This window comes from Calonectris borealis, chromosome 15, assembly GCF_964195595.1.
Source record: "Calonectris borealis chromosome 15, bCalBor7.hap1.2, whole genome shotgun sequence".
Lineage (NCBI taxonomy): Eukaryota > Metazoa > Chordata > Aves > Procellariiformes > Procellariidae > Calonectris > Calonectris borealis.
In genome coordinates this window covers 20,092,554-20,107,336 of record NC_134326.1, presented here as the reverse complement: position 1 = coordinate 20,107,336, position 14,783 = coordinate 20,092,554, and the positions used below count along the sequence as shown (strand labels likewise).

At 43.5% G+C, this 14,783-nt stretch overlaps 1 long non-coding RNA gene across 1 annotated transcript in view; it reads right to left on the bottom strand.

Annotated features, from left to right (window-relative positions):
• The window catches only part of LOC142088833 (uncharacterized), a 45,822-nt gene that overhangs the window by 22,448 nt on the left and 8,591 nt on the right, over nt 1-14,783 (bottom strand). The window contains exon 3 of the long non-coding RNA XR_012676028.1: nt 1,088-2,543. This is a non-coding gene — a long non-coding RNA (uncharacterized LOC142088833). The remainder of the gene's footprint in view (nt 1-1,087; nt 2,544-14,783) is intronic.

The window sequence follows — 14,783 nt, the reverse complement described above, 5'->3', positions numbered from 1 at the left end:
TTAGCAGCTCCACATTTAGCGCTTTTATCAGCATTTCAGCTGCAACACACTCTTCAACTTCAGATAGACAATTTAATAACCAGAAAAGAGGTTTTTTTTTCCCCTCTGACAGACGAAGCTCAGTGCCAATGTTAGGATGCAGGAAACTGTTACTTACAGCTAGTGACAAAATACTGGATTTGTACCCGATGCAGGAAGATGGGGAGCAATGCATGGCTGTCTAACCACGAGACACCGGTACAGGTGGGCGGGTGCTCAGGGTGAGCTCCTCTACTTGTGAAGGGAGCAAAGGCAGCAGAAATGGTTGAAAATACAAAAGCAAGAGGTGGATGGCAGTGGCTGTTGAAATTTAAATTCAAGTTTCAATTTGGGTTAAACCCTCTGTTATTTAGATTCATCAGTTCAAGTATACACTAGAATAAAACTGTATTATCCCCATGTCATATAACCTTCTTTAAGAAAATATCAGACATTAAAAGACTGCTTCACAGACATTACTAACTCCAGCTCACTTCCTAGTAATACTAACATCCCCGGGTTTCAGTCTTGGTTTGGGCACCAGTGCGTCAGGCAGTATCTTCCACATTGATAACCTGGACATACAGTGCTTATGTTTTTAACCATCCATATCACCTGTGATTCTAATCCTTTTTTTTTTTTCCTTTTAGGGAATTCATAATGCTTCAGGAGTACAGAGCTCCAGAGCCACATGGTGGCCCTGTGTCAACTGGAGTCTGTGGGCTCATCTGAACACCCCATATCCCACTTTGAACACCCTATTGCCCTCCCACACCCAAAAAAAGCCACATGTCACACCCCACACTGCATTAGTAAACGCAGTCTATCTACCCCCCAAAAACAGATATTTCATTTACCAGGTAGAAGGCAGCCGTGGGCAATGCCATGTCCCCAGCACAAGCCCCACAGTCCTGGGGAAGAGTCCCATTTCACTGAAGTCCCATTTCTTCAGTCCCTGCCATCTTTCCAAACTTCATTTAAAACAAACAGATTTAAGGTTTAAAAGTCTTTACAGGGGCAGGGAGGCAGGAGCCCAGCCTGGTAACACACCCAGCAAAGCCCTCGGTACCTGAGCAAGGTGAGCAGAGCAGACCCACAGGCTACAGCCAGGTTCAACCAAGAGCCCACATCATCAAGCAAGTTCACGGTGACAAGGCAGGTCTGAGAACAAGCCACAGAGTCGGCCCACAGGTCAAGGTCAGGTCCACCCAGGTCAGACACCATCCAGCAATTCCCAGGCAGTTCCATCACAGCATCAGGGCTGTTACCAAGGCAGAAAGTCCATGGGTCCAAGTCTGGATCAATGGGGCCCATAGCTAGCACAGGTATGGCTGTGGCTGAGCTGGAGCCGAGCACCTCTCTGACACAGCTTAGGGAGGGACTAAGGGTCCCAGGTTGAGCTTAAATGGGCTCCTGGGCAGAGGGTGTGGGTGAGTCCCCAGCTGAGGCTGCTCAGGGCCATTAATGCCTGTTAGTGCCCTCACCTGACACTGGAGCCTATGGCAGTGAAAAGACTCACTTTCCTTAACAGTAAAGTATATATGACAGTACTTATACCTATACCTATACCATGCTTCAAATTATCCTAAATCCAGCCTGGTCAGGATTAGCAATGTATTGTAAGACTCTGCTTCTAGTTTTCTATATGAACTGTAAATAGTGCCCAACAGTTAAGGTATCTGTGAAGGAAACACACTGTGAGGTGAGGCCACCTCCTCGCTTATGGCTACATCAAAGGCAAAGCCACTTCCTTCAAAGGCAGACAGAAGACTCTTTTTCTGGAGAAATCCACACCCCAACTCCTAAGCATATGTGGAAGGGAGGGTTTTTCAAGTTGTGACTTAAGTGACTTGAAACAAATCAGATGTTGAACCATATGGGTTTGGGGCTTCTTGAGACTGTAAACTTTTTTCATTACAGATACAGCTAATGATGACAGAGCTGTGTGCTCCAGAGCTGTAGGCCAGGAGGTCTGAAGATAGACAGGTGGAGTGAGACGGAGGGTGATGCCGTAAGAATATATAGGGAGATAAAATTGCAAAAGGTGATTATGTGTTGCTGGGGCTGGCATGCCAGCAGCTTCATGGACATCACATAAGGGCTGAAGGGCAAAATTTGCCCCACTGAGAGGCACGCTGCTGGCTGAACAGCAGACTGAGGGTAATACCTGAACTCTACAGAAGACAGCAAACTGATCTTGCTCTTGGCTTTAGTTCAGCTGAGCAGCCCAGGCAGGTCAGAGGTCTCAGACCACACATTATATCTGGTACAAGTGTCCATTAGTCACTCTGTACAACTCCAGAGGGCCATATTTTGACTCGTAAGCTGTGTATTGGTCATTCATCTCCCTGCTTACCTCTGATTTTTTCTGCTGTGCCCATCTTTGCTTCCCCCGTATTATTGCACCAAGCCTATTTCAAAAACAAGATGATTGTTCATTCTCCACAGTCCCACCCATTTTCCATTCCGTATTTCCAGTGGTCTCCGTTAGGTAGGTTTGTAACAGAGCAGTCGAGAACTGCAGACTTCCAAAAAAAAAGAAAAAAAGAAAAAAAGATGGCTGTGTACCCTCACCTAGGCTGGCAGCATTCAATGGAGTGGTAACATAACTTGAGGGAAGGAAGAAGGAAGGTTTGAAGAGGGGATGTTGCTTATCACAAACCAAACATTGATGCACCAGCAGAATAAAACTATCAGCACCAAGAAACTGCTCGAAGAGGCAGAGATGGAGTTTTGCAGCTTTAATTCTAGCTAGAATGAAGGCAAAGCATCTTTCTGCACTGTAAAATAATGTTCGTATTTTGACCAGAAACTGCCTCTCTACTAACTGTAGAGAAATTTTATGATATCAAATCATCACAAAGTGAATAAAAAGTGATTGCTGTAATTAAGCATGACCAGAAGTTTGCTGTTAAGAAACGTCTGTGATGAGCGTTGCTGACGTGCATAGGTAATGAAGCAGGAGGGAGACTTTTCAGTTTTCTGGGAAGTGTAAAGAGGTGTAATCCAACAGTCCAACATCTTCATTCTCCTAAGTACAACTGCACTTACATCATACCCAAATACATAATATATTTTGTTCAAAATATCACACTTTTGGCTGCTTAAGGAGCAACAGAGGCAAATAAAAATGATCTCTAGGTTGCAGTCTTCTGCTGCATTTTTCATTAATTCTTTTCACTGCCTTTCCAATGTGTGCAGTGGAGATCTGCCCGTTAATCCCCATCAGCTCTACCAGCCTCCCTCAGTTACAGTGAATGTCTCAATCGTGTGTCACACTGGAACTACCACTCCAGGACATTCAACAAAGACATTAGACATAAGAAAGGCTGTACTGTAAATATTTGAAGAAGTGCAAGGTGCAAGTATAGTTAATGGCATACTTTGGTAATAGATCACCCTATAGTCTATATTATTTTGGTAACAGAATAATGTTTCGTAACTGAGACAAATAAACCTGACCCTTTTAAAAAAAGGGCCATATATTACAAACTGGCTACATTTAAAATCCAGTATCCAAATTGCCAAAATTTGGATAATTGCTCGCAGCATCTTATAGAGAGAAGATACGAATGTGGCTCCATATGCAGGGGTTTAATTTGAATGCATTATCCCCATCAATTAATATTACATTACAAGCCTTCCAAAGAAATTAACTCATTTTTAACATCCTGACCTAAGCTGAGCCAGGAAAGAATTACCGGGCCAGCCGCCTCTTCTGACATACGCCTCATCTTCAGCTGAGCCAGCTACCTTAAATCCTCAGCAATGTCTCACCAGTAGAGATAACCTGAATTGCCAGATATTCACTTAGGGGATTCATCTTCCTCACCTTCACCTGTCCAGACGCTCGTTGGCCAACAGCCACTGGAGAAGAAGAGAGCCCAGCCCAGCCCACCCATCGGAGACACCCAGCTTAAGAGGGAATGAACTGTCCTCTGGACGTGCCCACAGTGGGCTCTCCATCACCATCTCCATCTCAGGTGAGATGACCTCCACCTGGGAATTCTTTGAGAGCTCCTAAAAATGAAAGGTTCCTGGGATGTCTTTCCTCCGACCAAAGAATTTCTCCATCTGCTTTGTAGCACATTGCAAACCAGCCGCCCTCTGCAGCAGAAGGCACGGCATCTCGGTGATGCTGTCCTTTCTGACCACACTGGGAGGAAAATTACCATACAACAGTGAAATATTACTACATATGTAACATGATGTCTGCATTTCTTTCCATTAACTCCTTTCTCCCAGACAGATGAATGGTTAAACACAAAGGTGGTGATTGCTGAGGGTGATCACCTCCTCTGTTCCGCAGGAACAGTTGTGCTGTGCTCTCCAGGAAAGTTTATTAAATGCAAAGCATCTGACTCAACCCAGCTCGCAGGACTGAGCCCAGCGAGTCCATTGGGGGAAAGGATGGAGCACAAGCAGCTGCCTGCAACAAGGTCTTACCATCCAGGCGGCAGGGAAGAGGCAGGGAAGAGGCAAGGCTGTCCTGGCAGGGAAACATGCTGACTCAGCACCAACCAGCTGCCTACGAGACCACGGCGACGCGAAGGCGAGGAGCAGCAGAAACCCTTGGAGAGGGTGTTCTGATTGTAGGTGTGCGGGTCAGTATTTCTACAAGGCTGAGTTGGACGGGAAAAATGAGACCTTAACATTGCTCTTCCCTAGTGAGTCTGCAATGGGAAGACATCTTATTCCTCACACCTTTCCTCGTATTCACTGAGGGTAAAGACACGAACACCTCGTCACCTAAGAGGGGATGTAAGTCCCCGTCACCTAAGAGGGGATGTAAGCCCCGCTATTAGTTCTTGAGAGGTATGAAGAAGCTTCCCTGGCACGCTTCACAAATTCTACTGTTTATCCTCCGTTTTATACATTATATTGGATCATTAAGCTTAAAAGGATCTTTTAAATTGGTTAATATTAGACTTTCATTTTCCTCTAGGTTATTTTTAAAAGAAATTATAAAAAAAAGGGAAATGCTACAAGGGACAAAAAGCAAAATATCATGAGTGTCAAAAGCCTTATTGAAGTCAATATATTTGACAGCTACTGTTTTTCTTCTATCCACATGGCCTGTTACTCCTTAAAATTAAATTAGAGTACTTTGACATGATTTGTTCTTGACAAATCTGTATTGGCTGTTGCTCATCTTCTTATTTTCCAGGTATGTGATTATTTGCTCCAGCATTTTTCTGGATTTTCAGGGTAAGCTGACTGTTGTACAATTCTCCTGCCCTTTTTCCTCTCACCTCTCCCACCTTTTAAAGATAAGCAATACATCAGTCTTCTGGTATCACCCCAGCCCGTCCATGAATTCAGAGATACCATTAATAGTTCTGAGATTACTAAAACCAGTTCTTCAAGTACTGTTGGATTAAGTCAGCCCCAGCCAATTTAAAAACCTCTTACTTATCTAAGTATTCTTTAACCCGGTTTTCCCCTAATCTATGCTGAAATATTTCTTTTTGTTAGTATTAATTGTGGTAAACACTTATTCACGGTTTACTTTTTATTGAAGACTGGTGAAAAAAGGCAGTAATTCTTCTTATTTTCATTGATCAGAAGATTTTCCTCTCTACAAAGTAATGGACAAGTCTTCCATTTGCTCTTCCTCCTGTTATTAATGGGCTTAAGAATTATTTCCTGTTATCCCTGATGTCTCTTGCTAGCTGCATTTGGTTTTCTACCTTTCCCATTTTGACTTTTCCCTTACGTATTTGAGCTATTCCATTATGATCATCTTCAGTAATCTTACAAATTATAGTTCTTTCCTCTGATGTCAATAAAGAATTTATGATTTAGTAAGTCAATTGCATTTCCTATACTCTCTTTGCACTAGGATAGTTTGCTTTTCTGCCTTTTCTCTCCCATTAAAATCTGTCAGTTCTCTGAGTTTACTGAAATGAGGCATTTTGAAGGCCAATCTCCCTTTCCAAGGACTGTGAATGCTATTGTCTCATTGGCAGTGTCACCAAGCTGTCTTCCACCTTCATATTTCCAGCTCCTGAAAGGACAAGATGTCCAAGAGCCTCCCCTCTAATTCTTTTGCTCATCTTCCATATCCAAAAATGGTCTAAAAGTCTTGGAGGAGGCTCTTAGAAGAGTTGGTGGTATCTGTTAACAGCTTCAACCTCCTATCACTGTTGCTTTGGTCTTTGGATGATTCCTCTATCACTGACAAAAGGCATCAGCCATCTCATCTTCCTGACCTTGTAGCAGACTTGGAGTCTACTACATTTGATGGGTGAGCAGCCCATTCTCCTTGCTACTTCATTTCATTACTAATAACCCATTTCTTCCTAGTTTTTCAGCCCTTCTCCAGGTTGCTATGGGTCATCTATACTGTAGTGTCCTTGATTAATTTTTTTTTCTTCCTGGTGTTGGCAAGTCTGAATCTAAAGTTTTTTGGGTTTTTTTTTGTTTTGTTTTTGTTGTTGGGTTTTTTTGTTGTTTTGTTTTGTTTTTGTAGTATCAGCTTCATTTATAGAAAACAGCTCATGAAACACTCTTGGCTCTCTTGGCAATATCACCCAAACAGCCATGTGGTTTTATGGCCATGCTGTGGGGCTTACAAAGCTACAGAGATAGGCAGAAGCGGCCATGAAGCACTTCGCATTGCTTTGCAGCTGTGGCTGCTAGAATAGCCTGTGGTACAAGATAAGAGTTTCCAGGCTGTGCTATCTGCCTAACTGGCTAAGACTTGTGTAAAGTGTTCATGTTGCCAGAATTCAGTCTGAATTTGCAGCTCTCTGGCTATTCATCATTTTTTCCAAGGGTCGTGAAGAAGATATCATTGAGCTGGCAGTGCTGATCCTAGGATGCACCAGGGATTTCACTATACCAGAAACTCAGCTATAAGTCTGCTTTACACATCTGGAGCAATGGAGATAGCCTTAGTTGAGGCTATAAACTAGCTCATGATGACATTTTCTGCCAGTTCTGTGTATCGCAGAGGATATGCGTGCACTGAAAAGTCTTAAATCATTTCTGAGCTGGGACATAAAATCAATCTATTTAAATATGTTGTTTAAGAGTAAAAGGTTCATTGAAAACTGCCTTCTACTTTCATGAGTAGAGACTCAATGGTGTGTATAGATATATCCTCCACAAAGTTTCTTCCCATAGGTTTTGTTTGAGATGCTTCTGTATCAAAGTTGAGAGTGGCCAGCTCCCCTCGCTGCATCATTTTCTAAAGGCTTATGTCAGCAGCAGGTTTCAGTCAGGCTGAAGATCAAAGGCTTTGATCTCCATTCATCTCGACTTAACTAAAAGGAAGCCACATCTGGAGAATTTATCTAATTCTGCAAGCTATAAATATGTATGGTTTTGGTACTATGTAATTAATCAAAAGCCTGAAACAGAATACATGTGCTAACCTGCAAAGATGTTGGATTGCAAACTATAGGAACTGATGAAATATCTTCTGATGCATACTTCTGTGTGTAACTGAACCACTCAGTGTTTTAGCACTTTATCTTTGTTTAAAGTGAACTCAGTACCAAGGATGCAAGCCTTCAAGAGTCCTTAAGAATTAAGTCGGTTATTTCTAAGCAAATACAAGTTTCCTACAGAGGAACAACCCAGAGCCTTTCCTTGCAGGATTTTGAATCAGTCCACTCTGAAGACAGGGGCCTCAGTATAAAACTTGGATTTAGGTCTGGTTTTGAGCCCTGAATTTTTCATTCTCAAAATCTGGATCAGCTTACATGTCTGGATCCCATCTCTGATTTTTCCCATTTACTCCAAATCAGCCATAAACAGCACCAAGTTTAATCTAATCAGGCAGCACTTTTAAAATACGTAATCAGGTTCCAGTGGTGACTACCTACTTTAGCCTCCTAAATACAACTGATTTGTGCGCAGAAATGCTGAGACAATCCGAACTCCTGATTAGCTGAATACACCCCTCATGTGGTTATTTTTAAGCTTGTGTACTTTTGCTGCGGGCTTTTCAAGAGTATGTAGTTGCTTTATTTGAAGGCTGTACGTAAAAGCTAGTGGTGTATCTACAGCTGTTGAAACGGCTGAAGCACGCGCTCGCAGATTAACGGCCAAAGTCTATGCTGGGAAAAGGATGGGTCGTCTGATTGGGAACCAGTCCCAAAATTTCTGAAGACAGACTGGAAAAATGAGTAATGAGGATCGCCTGACAGATACTCCCAAAACAAACAAGCAAACAAGTAAGCATCGTGCTCTACACCCGTCTGTGCTGCTGGCTGTTGCTTCTGGCTCTTGCGGGGCACCATTGCTAACGAATCTCCGCGTGGCCTTCACCTGCCAGACCCAAGACCCAACTGCAAAAAAATAAAGCTCAGAAAAAGACTTTTCTTTGTAGTCATCACTGTCAATGGATTCATTTCTCTCTTTTAAAACTCCTTTTCCACAAGTAGGGGGGAAATAACTGTAATGAAAGACAAATACTGAGGAGCAGACCAGGACAGCTCTCAGTTTCCAAGCAACACAGACACTCTGATCATGACTATTATGATTTCACCTTTTAAAGAATCTCCTGTCTATGGCTAATTTTACATAATGGGCTTTATTAATATTAATTAAATCTCACAACTCATGTGTGATGTAGCTAAGACATACAGTTTCGAAGCAAAAACCAGAAAAGTTATACGGTTGTGAAAGGCATGAGGATTGTACTGAAGTCAGAAGAAGTACTCCTCCCTCCTGATTCCCTCATCTTCGGGACCAAACCTAAACCTGCCTCCTCCCCAGCGGCTAGGACAGCTGCTGCTCCTCATGTTTTCCCAAGCAATGTTTAAGGCTCCGTGGCCTCTCGTAGCGTCCATCACCCGGCACCGATAACCACCCGAAGCTGAGCAACGTCTCCGAATCAGAAAAAATGGAGGAAGCAGTATCGTGCCATAAATCCAGCACGAAGAATCACATCTGGTAGACAGTCCCATCATACTTTTAAGCTTCTCCATGTTTTCTAGAGCAATTCCAGAGCAAGACTGACTAGACTAATTTACAAAGCTTTTCCTCCTCTTTACAGAGGACACTTGAGAAAAGTTTGTTTCACTATTTTTGTCCCTGCCAGATACTTGCTACAGGCTGTGAACAGATCCCTTTCCTTTGGCGTATCTCCTGGCACACCCAGAAGTAGAAGGTGTTTCTCAAGAGGGGGGAAAAAAAGTAAAGGACTTAGAGTCATGCTTACTCATTAGAAGACCAGCCTCTTGGGAGAATATCTCCTTACTCTGCCATATTTAAAGCAGGATACTTGCAGATCTCTTAATTGGTATTCTGTTGACTCAGTATTTTTGTCTGTTCACACCCATCACCAGGTAATGGAAATTTGATTACTGATGGTTTGCGTCACAAGAAAATAAATCTAATGCTTTTAAATGGTATGCTTACACGAAGTCTGTCCACACCACTTTTTTCATTATCTGGCTTAGAGTAATTAATTATTATTAAGCCTTGTGTGCTGAGTTTGGGCAACCACTTTGAGCAGAAGAGAATTTTGGACATTTCAAACCTGGTCCCTAGGGTTTATTTCACCAGATTTTTGCATGCTTGACTGACCAAGTCTGCAGTATGAAAACGCAGGGGCAACACTGAAAGTTTAGCTTTACACTGGTTTTGAAAAAATAAAATAAATCTAATACTCTAAAATTTATCCCCAGGGTTGCAAAGAAGAGAGTACTCTATTTGTATTGGATGTTTAATAATTAGTAATGAACAGCAACTGTGGAATCATTCCAGCAGTAGCAGTTAAATATCCTGTACAAGGGAAAGTAAACATGATGAAAAGACTGCAACAATATAGGTACCTCCCTAAATATACTTCCTTTACAGGACAGAGTCACCAGACCGAAGACAAAAAAACCCACAAGGCAGCCAAAAATAAAGAAAACCGGTGAATGTGCGTGGATGCATCGGTGGATAAGGTCACACAACCAGCCATTCTCCAGCCTAGGTGTGTAAATCCCCACTGTAAACCCGGAGGGTAAGGGAAAACCATCCTTTCACTGAATATAACCTGAAAGCCAGCTGTTAGAGATACCTCTGTATTGGTATCTTATTGATGTGTGACAGGGCTGACGTAAAGCATCATCACAGCTGCGCTTTGCTTCCCTGGTCCCTGCAGGAGGAAGAGGAGGTTGACTTGGTGTTTAATTCATGCCTGGAGGAGCTGTATGGAAGAGCTATCTTTGTCTCCCATCCACAGTTTTACTCAAGGTCATTTTGCTGTTTCGTGGGAGACCCAACGCTGCTGATAAAGTATCTTCATAGTATTCACAAAAAGCCCTGTCTGGGGCTAATCCGCAGGGAAAAGAAGGCGGCAGCTTGTCCTTCATCATGCGGAGGCAAGAAGTTAGTCACAAAACCGCCTGAGAATCGTGGAGCCATGGTCACCTGCCTTCTTCGTGTAAGGAGTTTGTGTTAGGCAGGGCAAGCTCTGAGGCTATGGGATGGCCCTGGCTCCTGACGGATGCGGAGGGGCCCGTGTCCCGGCTTCTGCATCTCCCATCCAAGATGCCTGCGCTGCCTGATGAACTCACTGGTGGGACTTCAGCTCACGCTGGGGCATCTTCTGATCAGCTCTCGCAGAGCTCACAAGCAGCGTGCGAGGAGGCATGCGTTGCACCTGCTCCCTGCTGACGGTTGCTAAGTCTTATACAATGTTCATCGGTTGGAAATGGCCAAAGGAGGCATCTGCTCTTGGGACGTTCTCCTCCTGGCTTCACACGCTTACTTCTCGTACCTGCTCTGGTCCCTGTGCCTATTACCAGCAATGCCTGGCCAGTGCGAAACACCAGGCAAAGGGATTTTGGTAGAATTTAGAAGCTCTGAAGTGGGGTCAGTATTTATTTGTGTATGCTCATGCGCAGGAAGAAACACAAGAACTGCACATCACATCATGGTTCATTCCTTGAGCAGCTCTACAGTCCATGAGCACCAAGATGCTGCTCCCAGCAAGCGGAAAATCCTTGCAGTGGTGACACTCTAAGTGGCTTTTTTATTTATTATTTAAAGACCACTTTTCCTTTTCGCAGGTTAGTACCCTCAAAACCCCTCCAATCAATACCAGAGGGCTTACAAGCTGCATAAAACCAAGGAGCTGCTGTGAACGGGTCTTTGGCAGACACCAACCACAGTTTCTGTGCACAGGCTCTGGCATTACAGCTCGGGAATGAGACTCTGCATTCCAGCTGCTATAAGACTGCTGGATACTCAAAACCACCCTCACTTGAGCTCCACACTTGAGGGTACTTCAGTTTATAGTTTAACCCTTGAGGAATAATGCCTGAACCAGCGCGCTATGCACAGGGCTCTCAGAGGGACGGCTAAAAGCATCACAAAGCATTAACTCACCCACAGGCTGCGCATACACACAGATTTAAGTGGCATATTAAATATCTCCAGGCAATTCCAAGCCCTTCAGAACCCACACCATCACTCAGCTTCTGCTTTAATTTTGTTGTATGCCTTTTGGGCTCCCTGGTCACAGGTTGCTTTACGATTCCTGCCTGCAACGTGTTTGTACCACTCCTCCCATCGCCAGATACGTCCCCTCTTTGCAGCACTTAAATACACATTTGCCTTTACTCCTTTCTGCTGGGGGTTTTCCACTGCCATCAGTCACTTGCAGAGACCAGATTTCCTCTGCCTTTCACCCAGGTCAGCATCCTCGCCTCCCTCCAGCAGATTATTACAATAAATGACACTGGGTTGCTCCTCTCACAACTCTTCAAGCTGAGGCCTGAAGCAGGCAACATAAATTTTGAAACAAACCTCTGAGTCTTTATACAGCGAGGCATTAAATAATACAACAGTTTCATGAATTCAGGCAGAATTCATAACTTTGATACAGTTGAAGTGTCCTAAACCTTCACTTTATATTTCCATGCCTTGATGCCATAGGAGGCTGATGACTCTCCAAGGGCTTTGCTGCAGAAGAAAGTTGTATTGCTGCAGAACTTAACACGAATCCATAAACCAATACAGTTCGACTGGAGCGAGGACGGAGCGGACACTGATTTCCATATAAAGTAGCTTATTATGGGTTAGTCAAATGTGTTCCCAACCAAACCAGGAAAAATTGATATTACTTGTATTGATTTAAATTTAGAGTTTAGTTGTAGTGAGATGGCTTTCCCCTGTAGATGATCTCTGCGATGTGTCGGTGAGGACTCCACACCGAGATGTCAGCATGGGGAGCTCCGTCTCCGGCTGATTCTCTGCCATCCCTGCAGCACCTCATCTTGTGCTGAAAACGTTGGTCCTCTCCCTGGTATATGGCTGGACAGTTGGTATGAATGTGCTCATGCTGTACCCTAACATCCGCCTTTACAAAACCGCAATGGTTTTACCTTCGCCTTATACACCTCATCTTGACTTCTGATGGGACACAGCCTCGGCAGGAAAAAAGAATGTACAGGATGGTGTTCAGCTGTTGCATGGATGGAGCAAATAAGTAGCTACTCTTTCTCTAATTTCAGTGATCTTTTCATTAATTAACGTCTAACAGATTCAGAATCCTTCAGATTCATAGATAAAAGTAATTTTAAAAGCTCAAGGTACCGTAAAAAGCAGAAGGTCTATGCTTTTATAAAATCACACAGCGTACAAATGACTTTGCTTCAGTAAAAAACTCTGAGTTGTGATTTTGTATTATATCTTCTGCTACAGAAAAACATGTAGGATCTAGGTAGTGGCTAACACAAGGAACGATGGGTGAGGAGATTCCAATTTGAATGTGTTTTCCTAGTTATTTTAGTGACTTGTTGAGTAACAGCGCGAGAAGAACCCGCTCCATTCCCTGTGCTTGTTTTGAGTCTCTGCGCTATGATTAACAGTACTTCAGGGCACTTCTGTGAAGCGTTCTGAAGTTTTCAGACAGAGTAAGTCACAGAATTATATGCATTACCATAATTATGCATGCTTACGCTGATGCATTTCTGTTAATTAAGTAACCAACCAGGAAAATTTCAGTCCTAATAATAAGTCCTAATAGGTTTAGGCAATGTATTGGCGAAATACGACTTGAAAATATCTCTCAGAAAGGTGCTGTCATGTGGTGTTGACACCCGCGGAGAAGACATTTGTCCAAAGTAGAGGAATTGGGAGGACGGATCAAGGTGAGACACGAGGAAGCCCCTTCCCCCAGGACCGGAGTGGGAACAAATTGAAAAATTATTCTGGAGAGTAAGTAACTGAAATTCCTGTTACAAGGACTGTTTTAGCCATAAGCTAGTGAAGAGATGAAAAACTGCCATCAGAATTAAAAGTGCTAGAAGCAGCAGAAACGCATGCAACTGAAAGGTTAGCAACTGGGTAGGAAAAAGGAGAAAAAAAACCCTGCAGAATCTTCACTCTCAGCAAAAATTTAAGGAAAAACCCAACAGACTCTGTTTAAAGAAATCGTTTACAGCGATTTTCTTTACTCCCAAGTTATAGTGTGCATGTTCTCATTCCAGCTGAATAAGGGAGCCTTTTTGCTGATGCAGAACACATCTCACTAGTTCATTTTCAGTACAATGCACAGAGAATTAGGTGCACAGTTCCTGGTAACAAGAATGGAGATTGCGCACGTCTCCTGCCTTCCTGCACATCGCGGAATAAATAACCAGGAGTGTAGGGCAGAGAATGCCAGACACATAACTCCTGCTTTGATTATCAGGAGTCAGAGGGCTACGGTTAAAATCTATCCTAAAACAGTGGAAATCTTTCTCTGCTATAGCAATTCCTCCCATCTACCATTTACAAGACCAATGACCAGCCTCAATATGCAGCAGTTGAATACAAATCAGGCTGCTAGCTTTGTGCTGTGCAAAACCATCAAAAATAAATGCCTGAATTTTACCTTCTTGGGAAATAATGTAAACACCAGCACAATCACGTCTTGCTTCCAGTATAATCTCAATCAGGGTGCAATTCAACTCTGACGGGCTTTTGTAAATATGTGACTGACCTTTTTAAGCATGTGACATGGGCTTCAGCGAGGCTTCAGTGGCTTCAATATCTGCCTGATCCAACGAGGTGATGAGCTCCTTCCGCGCTCATTGAGCTCGTCAGGGTTTAAGAGCATGCAGACTCTCAGAGCTGGGCCCTAAGCACTCAATTCAGCATCCATGAAACAAGCATGACATTGATCCTTGACTTTGACGGACACATGGGTCTAAGCCAGAGGCAGAGCTACATTCAGTCACTTAGGGAGAGAAATGTGGTTTTTCTTGCAGCAGAAAGGCAGAAAATATCTTCTTGAGAAAATGTTTTATGACAAAACTCTCAACCTACTTGTAGGATTATAATATCTGTTGTTTTATAGCTTCTTCTAATTGGATTTTTTTCTTTTATCAAGAAAAAAGGGGTACATCTCTCTGAGTGAACTGAACATGCTGGACCCCCCCCGTCACTGGGGCCAGCTAGCACGGGATGGCTATCCATCATCCTTATTGTTAAAGCCTTCCCCTCTTCGGAGCAGAGTGGAGTCCAAGCCACATACTGCAAATGGCCCAAACTAACTCTTAAGCCCCGTCTAGGACAGGAATGGTCTGGGAAAAGTGCTGACCCCAGCTGAAACCATGGTAGGGCCCAGCTAACAGCGGGAAGCACAGACGATGGCACTATTCAATAGGGATTAAACTGCCCTGGAAGAGCTAGCACCTTCCTAGCAGCATCCCCCCGCCACCGACCACCACAGCCCCACATCGCCTTGGACAGACGGCTTCTCGGATGTACAGACTGGTACATTTTCAACTGTTAATTTCATCATTGAGCCCTATATTAAGATTTCCATCCAG